The sequence below is a fragment of the Eschscholzia californica genome, unplaced genomic scaffold (assembly GCF_041429995.1).
Source record: "Eschscholzia californica isolate CP2 unplaced genomic scaffold, dmEscCali1.0.p SCAF_5, whole genome shotgun sequence".
In the NCBI taxonomy this organism is placed as follows: domain Eukaryota; kingdom Viridiplantae; phylum Streptophyta; class Magnoliopsida; order Ranunculales; family Papaveraceae; genus Eschscholzia; species Eschscholzia californica.
The window spans coordinates 25,198,175-25,210,563 of record NW_028238472.1 but is presented as its reverse complement, the minus strand read 5'-3'; positions in this window follow the sequence as shown (position 1 = coordinate 25,210,563).

Genomic DNA, 12,389 nt, shown 5'->3' with positions numbered 1-12,389 from the left:
CCTATAGTAGCTTGTTCCATGAAAAATGTTTTGCTTAGGCTACGTCTCTTCCACCTTTAATATGTAAGTGCCCCTTTAGGCTTTAACTGTGTTCTGGGTATGGGTGGCCGCTATCCACATTCAGACATTCACTGACGGGGTTAGAAGTAGGATCTTCATTTAAGGGTTTTCATGAGAGTTTAGTTTTCTCTTTGTGCAATCTTTTTTCCTAGTCGTAATATGTAATTCCTTGGCCTCGCTTTTAGGGATATGTATTTCTTCAAGAGGTTGTAGAACTTATCTTACTGGATTATCTTTGTTTACTGAGGATTAGGTTTCCATTGTGGGAGTGCTTTTGTTTCTTCGAAAGTGTTTTTTCTTATTTAAAGCTACTGTTACATTTTGTACAGGGATCATTTGTACAAACATTTCACTTTAAATTATATTCATGAAGGGTTACCGGTGATGTCTCCTTTGTAGATTCAGTCACTTGTTCCGGTTGTTGACCGACTGGGAATTATAATGAAATCTTACTCAATCTCCTTGAAGGGAGTTTCTATTTCAAGTTGGTGGTGAGGAAGTTTAGCGATAGATTTTTATTTGATAGTACCATTTTTTTATCCTATTTGCGTAGAGTATGAGTTATTGGGTTGTTAGATATCAATACTCTGTTCATCATGCAATTGTGTAGAATATGAGTTATATGGTTGGTAGGTTTCCTCTAAAAATATCTTTTAGTGTTCTGACACATTATTTTGGCTTTGTTGTTTGTTTTTCAAGGGACTTATTTTTTACCTGAAGGTTTGATTCGGTTTTCTCCAAGAAAGGGGGTCTTCTGTTCTAACTTGCATTTATGTTCTTTCTCGAGCATACCTCTCGTTAACAGTAGTAGGCATATATATCCGATATATGTTGAGTGGACAGAACTACTTTCCTGAATCGTAGTGGAGAGAATCACAATTTGCTGACTTTTGAGACAAGAAAAAACGCCGGAGTTTTATGCATCATCTTGTGTAAATTAAGTATTTGCAGTCCTATTGCAGATCTATGAGTAGTAAATCCATGGTTCCTAAGTTGTTTACCTTTCGTTTCCTTCATTCTTTGACTTTTAAAGATATGTTAGAAGATTTGCTTGCTATTGTAGGAGCTCCATCATGCTGGTGCAAACTGCTTGGTAGATTTTTCGTTTCAACTTCGGTTTGTATTACTAACTTAAGTTTGCTTTCGAAATCGTACTTGATCTTATTTTCGCTGTGTGAGTATATTTCTCCTTGCCAAAAATATAATCTAGTGCTAATTGTTTGCAACATAAGCGCTAACACTTCGAGTTTTTTGCTTGTCGGTCTTAGTCTTATTGTTAGCCAGCTATGACCGTCTCACTTATCTTGCCTCCAAACTCCTTTCTTCTTCTGTAGTTGTTTCACTTGTGGTCAATGTGTGTGTGTGAAGTTATGAGTTGTGTCATGTCATGAGATGCAATATATTATATTGGATATTGTTTGGTGCGATGTATTAATAGTTGTTTCAATTGTGGTCAGCGTGTCTATGTGAAGTTATATGAGTTGTGTCAAGTCCTGAGGTGGTGCGACACTCGCAACTGATCAATGGTTTTAACTGTGCTGAAGCCAAGTCCTATATTTGAAGTTGGCGGCCCCTAGCCCAGAAAAAGGCTTCACGTAAGAAATTCTAAATCGCACGATTTTGATAGCACTGTTTAAAAGTTTTTATCGTGATTTGCTTCTCAGTTATTTTCTCTGATCAGGCATTGCATAGTAGGTTTGGATTTTTCTCTTGATTGATTGATTTGCTTCTCGAAATTTTATATGGAACCAATCATGAAAAGATTTGGATTGCTACTTTATTCAACTACACATTGGACTTGAGTTTTATTTCATTGGTAATCACTTTTAATAGATTTAAAGATGATACTGCCGGCAATCTTATCATGCCTATGTGCAGGATAAGATCCGCATATGGATCATCTTAAATACTTGCTCTACTGAACCCTGCTTATTGATTTTTTATCCGATTGTATTTCAGGGAATAGTACAGTTTCGAGATTTCCTTAATAAACCATGCTTGAATGTTTGAAAAAAAGGTTGAGGTGTACGCCTGGAGGCGCGCCTCGAAGCATACGTATTTTAAGCCATTATCGATGTTTGTGTTTTTCGAATCCAATAACCTCTTTAGAAGTTTTGGTTTTCCTTTTCACTGTTATTTTTGAGTTGTTTGGCAATACTTCAGACCTTTATACTATGGTAGTGTAGTAGAAAAACTTGTTATCCTATGTTTTTACATAATTGATGTCATCTTCATTAGCCATTTTTTTACGTACTTTATGCATGATTCTCTGCCTTGGGGGTTTTCTTATAGAAGCTTAGGTATCCTTGTTGAGTTATTTTATTTTATTTTATTTTTAACTGGTATAGTTGCTATGGGGTAGTCGTTAACAGGAAAGGAAAATCTTTATATAAATGGAGTTCATAGCAAATGTATTATTGATTAGTACTGTGTTACTAATGATTGATATAAAATAATCAGAGAGGAGAGAGAAGCTCTGACACAGGTAACTTTTCCGACGACCACCGGACACACACCAAACCTAGAGATCGCAGCTAAACCGTTCCACCGCTAACGCCACTGCACTGAATCTCTGATTCTGGTATAGCGCCGACCGGTTAACTGAGTGCATCGATAGGACAGTGTGTTGGGTGATAATCGGAGAAGAGGTTGTCCCTAGCTAAGGCCCGGCAGCATTTCTTCCCTGGAGATCGCAGGAAACCAGCCCACCGCTACTGCCATTGCACAGAATCTTGGATTCTGGTATAGCGCCGTCTGGTGACCTGAGTTGTATCAAAAGGGAGTACCGTCTAACCGGCCTCAGCCAAAGACAACCATGGTCGGTAAATGTATTAAAATAGAACAGCAACGTTATCTTCTCTCTAGGTCTAGATATGGTAGGTGTGGAGTGTCTGAGCTTGGCTTCTTTAGGGAATGGAGTATTGATCTTCCGTCGTCTGGTATAGTAAGCTTGTCTAACTTCTTATTGGAGTTGGCTAAGGATAGAGCAAGAAATGTCCTAGATAGGAAGATGTCTAGATTTAGAGATGGTTCCTCCCTCTGGTTATGGGAAAGTATGGTTAAGTCCAGGGGTGATTTCATTTGGGCTCACAGAGTTGGGGAAGGTAATAATAGTAGGAAGTCGGTCTGCATCCCTATGGGGAGTAACGCTAGTGGATGGAGGCTTATGGCGGCGGAGTTAAAGGCCTTGGTGGAGTTTAGTTTTCAGGCCAAGAAAACAACTCCGGTTATCTCAGAACGGAGGGTGCTCCCATCCATTCCTTATTCTAAGATCCATCTGGGAAATAGGATAATACCCAATAAAGTGGTCACCAGCAACAGATTTGACGTCCTAACAGATACCGAGGTGGAAGTGCAACAGATGACGGCGGCAATAGCCGGCGCGGCTAGGCCTGCTCCAACGGTTGGAAATACGAAAAGACGTCATAAGGAGAGGTCACATGCCTATAAAGCTCAGGATCAGCAAGGAGGTAAGTACCATAACTCTTCTTTCTCCAAACCCTCCTCTCTCTCCTCGAAAGTACCTTCTCCGTCTCCCTCCTCTTCTTCTTACCCTCTAATGGCTTCGTCTGAGATTCACTTGGTGGATTGGTCCAAAACTATGGTTGTGTCGGTCGAATGTCATGACAGTAGGTGGAAGGACGTGGAAGTGGTTGTTAGGAACATCATTGGATCATCGGACTTTGTGATACGTCCTTTAACTGAAGAGGATGCAATTATTTGGTCTAAATCCTCCCTTGAGGTCCTGAAGGAGGTTAGGTCGGTGATTCACCCTTTTGCTAGGGGTTCGATTTACTTCAGACCATGGACTCCAGACTGTAATTCGGTGGTCATCACCCAACAGTTGGTGGAGGTACGAATGTATGGTATTCCGTTCAACTTGTGGAACGAAAGGGTTTTCTCTGATCTGGTAGCAGATTTAGGGGAAGTTATCGAGATTGAGAGGGATACCCTGTTTCTGAAGAATCTTAAGTTTGCTTCAGTCAATGTGGAAGTTAAAAATGGAGGTAAGTTGGCTGAAAGAAAAGTTCTTCTAGTGGATGGAGTTGGTTATAACATTGATTTTAAAACCATCACTATCTGTGAGAAGCATGAGAGGATTAGGCACCACAAGGATACGGTAACGGTATCGGAAATCCCACCGCCGGCGAGTGATCAAGCTTTCCCGGAGAAGAGGACGGAAGAAGACAAAGGAGACAACATAGGACGGTCGGTGGGTGGTAATGGCAGTAAGGTGGGCGACGCCACAGTGAATCAGACAGAATCGGCTGCAGAGGAGACAAAAACACCTTTTGTCAGAGATCCCAGGAAAGGAAAAGCACAAGCGGGAACGGTTATCCAACTCGACCCTGACGATATTTCAAAAAGGTTGGCGGGAATGAAGGATATGATTGGAATAGAAATTCGTCAAGAAATGGTCAAAGCTATGACCGACTTGGTGAACAGTGCAAACAAGTGGGCCAAAGGAATTACTTATGTTAGGAAACGGAAAGGAACATCCCATTCGTCTCCTAAGACCAGAGAAGGCCCTAAGAAGAAAGTGGTGCGGAAATCAGCAGGTATCAAGATAGGAGGTGTGGAAGTGGATCCTAAAGTTGAGGGTCAAGCAGAGGATCCTGCTAAGAAGTTTGTTATTATGAATGAAGATGAGAGGATGGAACACCTCCTTCGTACCGGAGCCAATCTGAGTTTTTCAGGGGGGGAAGAGTATGACATGGTGATCCAAATCCTTAGGGAGGAGAACATTGAGATGGGTGTTAAGATCAAAGACACCAATGGAGATGAGGAAGCCATGATAGTTGAACCACTTTCAGTCATCGCCCCTCCTCCAGGTCAGGAGCTAGAATGCAGAGCGATCGTACCTTACGTTGGTTCTGTGGACCAGAACCCATTAGAAGGGTCCAGCAGAGGAAAAGGTAAGAGTTTGAAGAAAAGAGTTGTGATGAAGAAAGCCGCTCGGGGATCGGCTGACAGAAAGAGGAAGTCCGAGAGAGTCAAGAAGGTGAAGAAGAGCTCAGATCAAGGGGATGAGGCTGATCGATGCCCCTGAACATTCTAAGCTGGAATGTTAGGGGCTTGGGTAAGCCAGGAAAGAAGTTAGCAGTACGTAGATTAGTTAGGCAGTTTGATGTGTCGTTGTTATGTATTCAGGAATCAAAAGTTAGTGATTTTCAGCCTTCTTTATTTCGTAGTTTGTGGGGTTCAGATGTCTGTGGGTGGGATGGGATTCCCTCTGAGGGTGCCTCAGGGGGTATTTTGTGTCTTTGGGACTCACTTGCCTTGTCAATGTGTGATGTTTTGAAAGGCAAGTATAGCATCTCTATTTTGTTTAAGAATTTGAATGATAATTTTGAATGGGTTTTTACTGGTGTCTACGGACCTTGTGTGAACTCTATGAGGAAAGACTTATGGATCGAACTAGACTCAGTAGCAGCAACCTGGGATAAGCCCTGGTGTGTAGGTGGTGACTTCAACGTAATCCGTTTCCTTCATGAAAAGAAAGGTAATTCTACAATCACACCTGCTATGAGAGATTTTGGGGATTGGATTGATAGGAATGCTATGTTAGACCTGCCCAAGCAAGGCCTGGAATTCACATGGACAAATAACCAAGAATCCCCTACCTTGTGTGTGTTGGATAGATTCTTGATTAATGGGACTTGGGAGGATAAGTTCCCTGGGGTTGAACAAATTGTGCTTCCTAGACCTACATCAGACCATACTCCCCTGCTGCTTCGAGCTGAGATCGATCGGACAAACCCCCCACCCTTCAGGATGGAGGAGGTGTGGATGTTAGATAAAGACTTCAAGGATAACATAGCTAGTTGGTGGCATGAGGGTCCTTCTGGAACCTCAGCTGGACACACACTCTGGACCAAATTACAGTTCCTGAAAGATAAACTCAAAGTTTGGTCGAGAGAGAAATTCAGATGCTTTTCTAAGGAGTTCAATGAGTTGCAGAATGGTATAAAGGACCTAGAGGTGAAAGAGGAAAGCCAAGGCCTATCTCACAGTGAGTTCACCTCTAAGAACCTGATGAAGGCCAACCTGGATAAATTACTTAGCCTCGAGGAGATTAGCCTAAGGCAGAAGTCCAGGTTACAGTGGTTAAAGGCAGGGGATAGGAACACATCTTACTTCCATAAGATTGTGAAGTGCAGAAAGAGACAGAACAGGATAAGTGTAATTATGAAGGAAGAGACAGCAATATCTGAGGAGGAGGACATTAGAAGGGAGGCTGTCACATACTTTTGTAACTTATATGAGGAACCGAGGATGTGGCGTCCAGGCCTAGATAATATGCAGCTTCCTTCCTTGTCTGGTGTAGAAGCTGACCTATTGGAAGCAGATATATCAGAGGAGGAAGTGTTGTGTGCACTTAAGGAGCTAGCTAAGGACAAGGCCCCTGGGCCGGATGGTTTTCCTATATCCTTCTATGTGAGAACATGGGATATCATTAAAACCATCATGATGGAAATGATTTGTGAGTTTATGTCTGGAGCTCACTTCCACTGGAGGCTGAATCATACCTTCATTGTACTTATCCCTAAAACCCATCATAGCTCCAGCTTCAAAGAATACAGACCAATCAGTTTGGTGGGAGGAGCCTATAAGATTGTCTCTAAAGTACTGGCCTCAAGGCTGGCTAAAGTATTGGGCAGCCTAATTTCACCCTTCCAGGGAGCATTTGTTAATGGAAGACAGATCCTGGATGGCGTGTTGATAGCTAATGAGTTGATTGATTCCAGAAGGAAAGCAGGTTCCAGCGGGTTGGTAGTGAAGGCTGACTTGGAAAAGGCTTATGATAGAATAAGCTGGGATTTCCTATACAAAACTATGGAAAGAATGGGGTTTGGATACAAATGGAGAAGCTGGATTTACTCTTGCATTTCGACTGCAACCTTCTCTGTCCTGGTTAATGGTAGGCCTTCGGAGGTCTTTCAAAGTTCTAGAGGAATCAGACAAGGGGACCCCCTGTCCCCACTCCTATTCCTCCTTGTGGCTGAAGTCCTCAGCCAATGCCTGCAGGTAGCTGGGAGAGAAGGGTGGATTAAAGGTTTTAATGTGCATAATGATGGGGAAAGGATAAATCACTTGCAATTTGCGGATGACACCCTATTCTTCATTGATGAGTATGTTAGCCAATTAAGATATCTGAGAGATATCCTCATTTGGTATGAAATCTCTTCTGGCCTTAAGGTGAACATGCTGAAATCGTATATTTATAGTGCTAACAAAGTGGGTGACCAGAATATGAATCATGAAATGATTAAGGAGTTTGGATGCCAGGTTGGTCGCCTGCCCACATCTTATCTGGGGTTACCCCTGGGAGAAACCTATAAGTCTAAGAAGCTTTGGGATCCTGTTTTAGAAAGGATTAACAAGCGATTAGCTTCATGGAAAGGTCGTACCCTATCTAAAGGGGGTAAGATAACCCTCCTTAAGTCAGTCCTCCAGGCTTTACCAACTTATTACCTATCTCTGTTCTCAATACCAAAAGGGGTCCTTAAATGCATTGAGCAAAAGATGTGTTCGTTCTTTTGGAACAACAATATGCACCAGAAAAGTCTCCATTGGATGAAGTGGAAGCAACTCTCTACCAGCAGAGCTAAGGGAGGTATGGGGGTAAAGAACTTAGAAATTATGAATCAAGCCGTCCTTACCAAATGGCTGTGGAGAATGGATCATGAAAATGATCAATTGTGGCAAAAGATTATAAGCTGCAAATATGGTAAGAGCCATAAGGAATGGTTAGATAAATGTAAAAGAACTTCCTATGGATGTGGGGTCTGGAAAGGCATCTTGTCTAATGTAGGAAGGTACCATAGTCTCACTAAGTGGAGGTTAGGTGATGGGACAAAAATTGGCTTTTGGACGGATTTATGGTTGGGGACTGAAACACTGCAATCTACTTTCCCTAGCATCTACAGACTGGCTTTGAGACCAAAGGCAACTGTTGCAGAGATGTTCAACAGTACCAATAGAGAATGGGATATAACAGTTAGAAGAAATCTGAATGATTGGGAACTCCAATAGTATGTTCATCTTCTGCAAATTCTTCATGAAGTCAGCTGGGGAGAAGGTACAGATACAAGAGTATGGCGTATTGAGGAGAAAGACCCACTATCTGTGTCAAATTGCTATAAGAGATTGGACACAGACGACAGTTTGCTCGAGCAATGTGTCTCTAACTATGTGTGGCTCAAAGCTCTGCCCCCCAGGGTGGGTTTCTTCATGTGGGCAATCCTACTACGCAAAATTCCCACGGTAGATTCACTGAGAAGAAGAGGATTCCAGATACCTAACAGATGCATACTATATAAGGTAGAGGAAGAATCGATGGAACATTTGTTCCTGCACTGTAAGGTAGCCTCAAACCTGTGGAGCTTCTTTACCCAATCCATGGGTGGTCAATGGTGTACCCCTAACACTATTAATCATATGGTCACTCAATGGGATGGACTGTATAAGAAAAAACATAGAAGGGAAGTGTGGCAACTAGTCCCTGCAGCGATCATATGGAGCATATGGAGCGACAGGAACAATAAGATTTTTAAAGAGAAAAACCTCAACTCTTCAGTTGACATTGAAGACGTGAAGGGCACTATCTTTGCCTGGATTAGGAGATTAGATAAATATAAGAATGTATCTTATCTTGAAGTAGTACTAAATTGGGATACTTGGATGATGTGAGACATCAACCTTGAATCCCCACCTACTGTATATAGTTTTTTCTCCTTATATATTCAATCTAATTTTCAAAAAAAAAAAAAAAAAATGATTGATATCTTTGCCTGGATTAGGAGATTAGATAAATATAAGAATGTATCTTATCTTGAAGTAGTACTAAATTGGGATACTTGGATGATGTGAGACATCAACCTTGAATCCCCACCTACTGTATATAGTTTTTTCTCCTTATATATTCAATCTAATTTTCAAAAAAAAAAAAAAAAATGATTGATATAAAATGTAAAAAAGTTCTAGTTATGATGTTCTATAGGCAAGTCAGGTGTCTATGTAAGGAAAACTGAGCTTTCTTCTTTTGCCTAAAGGGGGATTTTTGCTTGTGAGGATGATCTATTTGAATGAAATATTGGTAGAATTTGTTCCCGTCTCTTTCTCAGAGATCTATGTCATGAATAAACTTGTGGTTTATTGGGAAGGCAATGGCTTTTAAACCTATCTGCATTTTTTCCTTTTCTGGTCTGTTTGGTAGTTTTGTGAATTTATTTTGCTTTATTGATTGGCAATTCATCCTATTCGTCAAAATTGAAACTCTTAGACCTCACAAACAAAATGGATCTTATATTATAGATCCTGACCCGCACTCTCTCTGTCTCCCCTTTTCTGATTTATCTAGGTTTGTGTTCTCCCTAATTTTTCGGTATCTGTTGCAGGCCTTTTCATGTTATTATTGAAGCTTTGGCTGATTAGCTGGTTCTTCGTGGTTTGTGTTTTTGTTCATCTAGGTTGTTGGTCGATTTTCTGTTGTTTTTCGTGGTTTGCGTTCTTAAGCATGTACCAGTTTCCTTTCAATTTGATTATTGGTAGTTTAGGCGTGACGTTTCATAAAACGGGGTTTCAAATTATGTTTTTGATTAAATGCTTCTGCAGATTTGATATCTGTCAATGATTCCATTTGAAATCTAATTCAACTGTAAGAAGAGGCGTGTTCTTCATTGATTATTCTTTATAATGACTTCAGATATGATTCCGATGCCAATCTTATTGTGCAAATATGCACGATGCGGTCCACATTTGAATCATCTCGTGTAATGGATTTATTGAGCATTTAAACCAATAACGATTTATATCTCAGATTAGTATTCTGGAATCATCCCAGATTTTCTCAAAGAAGGCCTCGAGGGAAAGTAAGATAACTCTGTTGGTGTATCAAATCTTTCGGTATAGAAACTATGCATGATTTAGTTTTTACTTCTTGTTAATTTGGAATTGCTTCTAACTTGTGGGTTGTATATAGAAGCTGCACTTTCTCTCTTTGAATTTGGGGTATTAGCTTGTGTAGTTATTTACCACACTACCACAGTATTAACAGCCTAAAGTTTACTGTCCATCTACCAGTTGTTTTGTTTATGATATATTTGAAGCATGTGTTACAATTTGAGAATGGTTTTGACTTGATTGTTGTTCTCTGAATTTGGTGTGAACAGTTCAAGCTATTCAAGCTTTTGCTGATTGATTGGTGGTGCCTAAAAGCGGTTTGCTTTTTTTAGTAATCTATGGTTTCTCAATCAACCTAATCTATTCAGTTTGGTTTGCATCTCAAGCATCTAAAATGTTTGATTTCGATCTGGTTCTAAGTTGAATTTTTTTTCTTTGGTTAGGGAGAAATGAATATATGGGTTGGAAATTAGTACTTGATCAGTTGGCGGCTTATGCAGATTCGACTACACATCGCCCTTGAGTTTGTATTTGAGATTGAAGGGGATTACTAATTCATTGGTAATTACTTCTAATGGATTTAAAGATGATTCTGATGCCATACCGCATCATGATCATCTTAAATACTTCTGTTTTGGCATAACATCTTGGTCATTATAACGTTAATCGTTTCGATTTGCTATCCTAGAAACGTTTTGTATAACATGATTAGTTGGTCGTTGTAGTGGGAAGGTTGCATTTGGTTTAGTGTCCCTTTCACGATTTACCAATATTTCACCTTTCTAGCAGTCATCAATTACTGATGCGACATTTCAGCTAAGAGTTAATACTCATTGATAATTACTTTGGAGTTGGAGATTGTTTTGATGTCGATCTCACATCAGGATCATCTTAAATACTTGCTTCACTGCGGGTTCAGCTAGTAAAGGTATTGATCCTATACTAGATGACTCTGTGATATGTTAGATTAGTCAGTATAGAAACTTAAACCTGATCTAGTCTTCTATTAAGCTTATTTGGATTCGCCTTCAATTTTTCTTCTTTCTAGCAGTCATCAATTATTGATGAGATATTTCTGCTAAGAGTTAATATTTTCGAAGTTGTTTTAAATTGACTGTTGTTCTCTTCAGTTGGTGGTGCTTCTTGTTGACAGAATTTCAGTCTGTGTAGATTTCATGGGGTAGTTGTTGCAATCCAATATGGGAAACCTTTACGTGAGAGGAGTCTATATCTAATGCATTGCAGTATTTTTAGTTCTTTGTTAGTAATGGAATACGCATAGTATAAACTCTCACTATGTTCTTTCGTTTCAGTTCTTTTTCTTTTCTTCTCTTGAGTGTGACCTTTTAACATGAAAAGTGGATGGTGACTTTAAACCTTCGGTTTTTTAGTTGTCCAAGTATATATTTTGGTTGATTGTTTAGTAAGAGGGGTGGAGTCAACGGAGTTCTATAGGCTGTATTCGTATGGGTCTTTCTTTACTTGCTTTTCTTTTCTTTTTTATCCGTGTACTAATTATGTTTTGCAGTATTCTTTATTTAATCATTGAATAACATGATCACAGACACTTGGTGATTAGAAATTGATTCTGGAAGTTTAAATAGTCGTCTGACCTCTTCATGCCGGAAGTGTAACAGTGGATACCGCATACTTGGTTTCTATTTCTTCCACTCAAGCTGGTTTCCTTTTCCTCATTTCTGCAGGTATGGGAATCATCTTGGCTGTTGTCTGTTGCCTGGATGATAGGATCTACCTAGAGAAGCGATCACATTTTTATTGTTGTAGAGTTTTATATGCGATCTTGGGGTACTTCAGTTTTATATCTTAAGTTCATTGTTTCTTTATTCAAATATTTAATATACCAATTCTCTCCCAATATTGCAGGGATTTTTTATGGAAGTGTTAGCTACCGATACTTGGTTATTTCTTGATTTATGAAAGAGTAACAGTCTTATTCCCCCGTACAAACTTATAGTTTGATTAGATTTTTTTTCCTCTTTCTGCTCAATTATATTAGATAGTCTCTCTCAGTTTTGGAGAGATCAACCTTTGGCTTACTAGTTTTTTGGACCCCAGATGATAAGGATTTAATTCATGGAGAACTAGTTGGTTCTTCTCTTGAAGGGAGTTATTGCATGGGAGTAACATTTCTTGGATCCGAGTGGTATTTATAATTTTAAAACTACTCTGTTTTCTTTAAAAAGCTTTTTGCTTATTACTTGATTCCCGGAAGTTTGTTACATTTTTACTCTTAATCCTTAAATATACAGGCTCAACTTTTGATGGGGGAAGGAGCATTTTGATGTTCTTATCTGGCTTTGTCTTCTCAATTATGTGATTCCTTTATTTTTCAGTTGTAATCTTTGTTTCCTAGATGATATGGTTTTTGCCTAGAGAGCGACTCCATTTTTATTTTGAAAGGG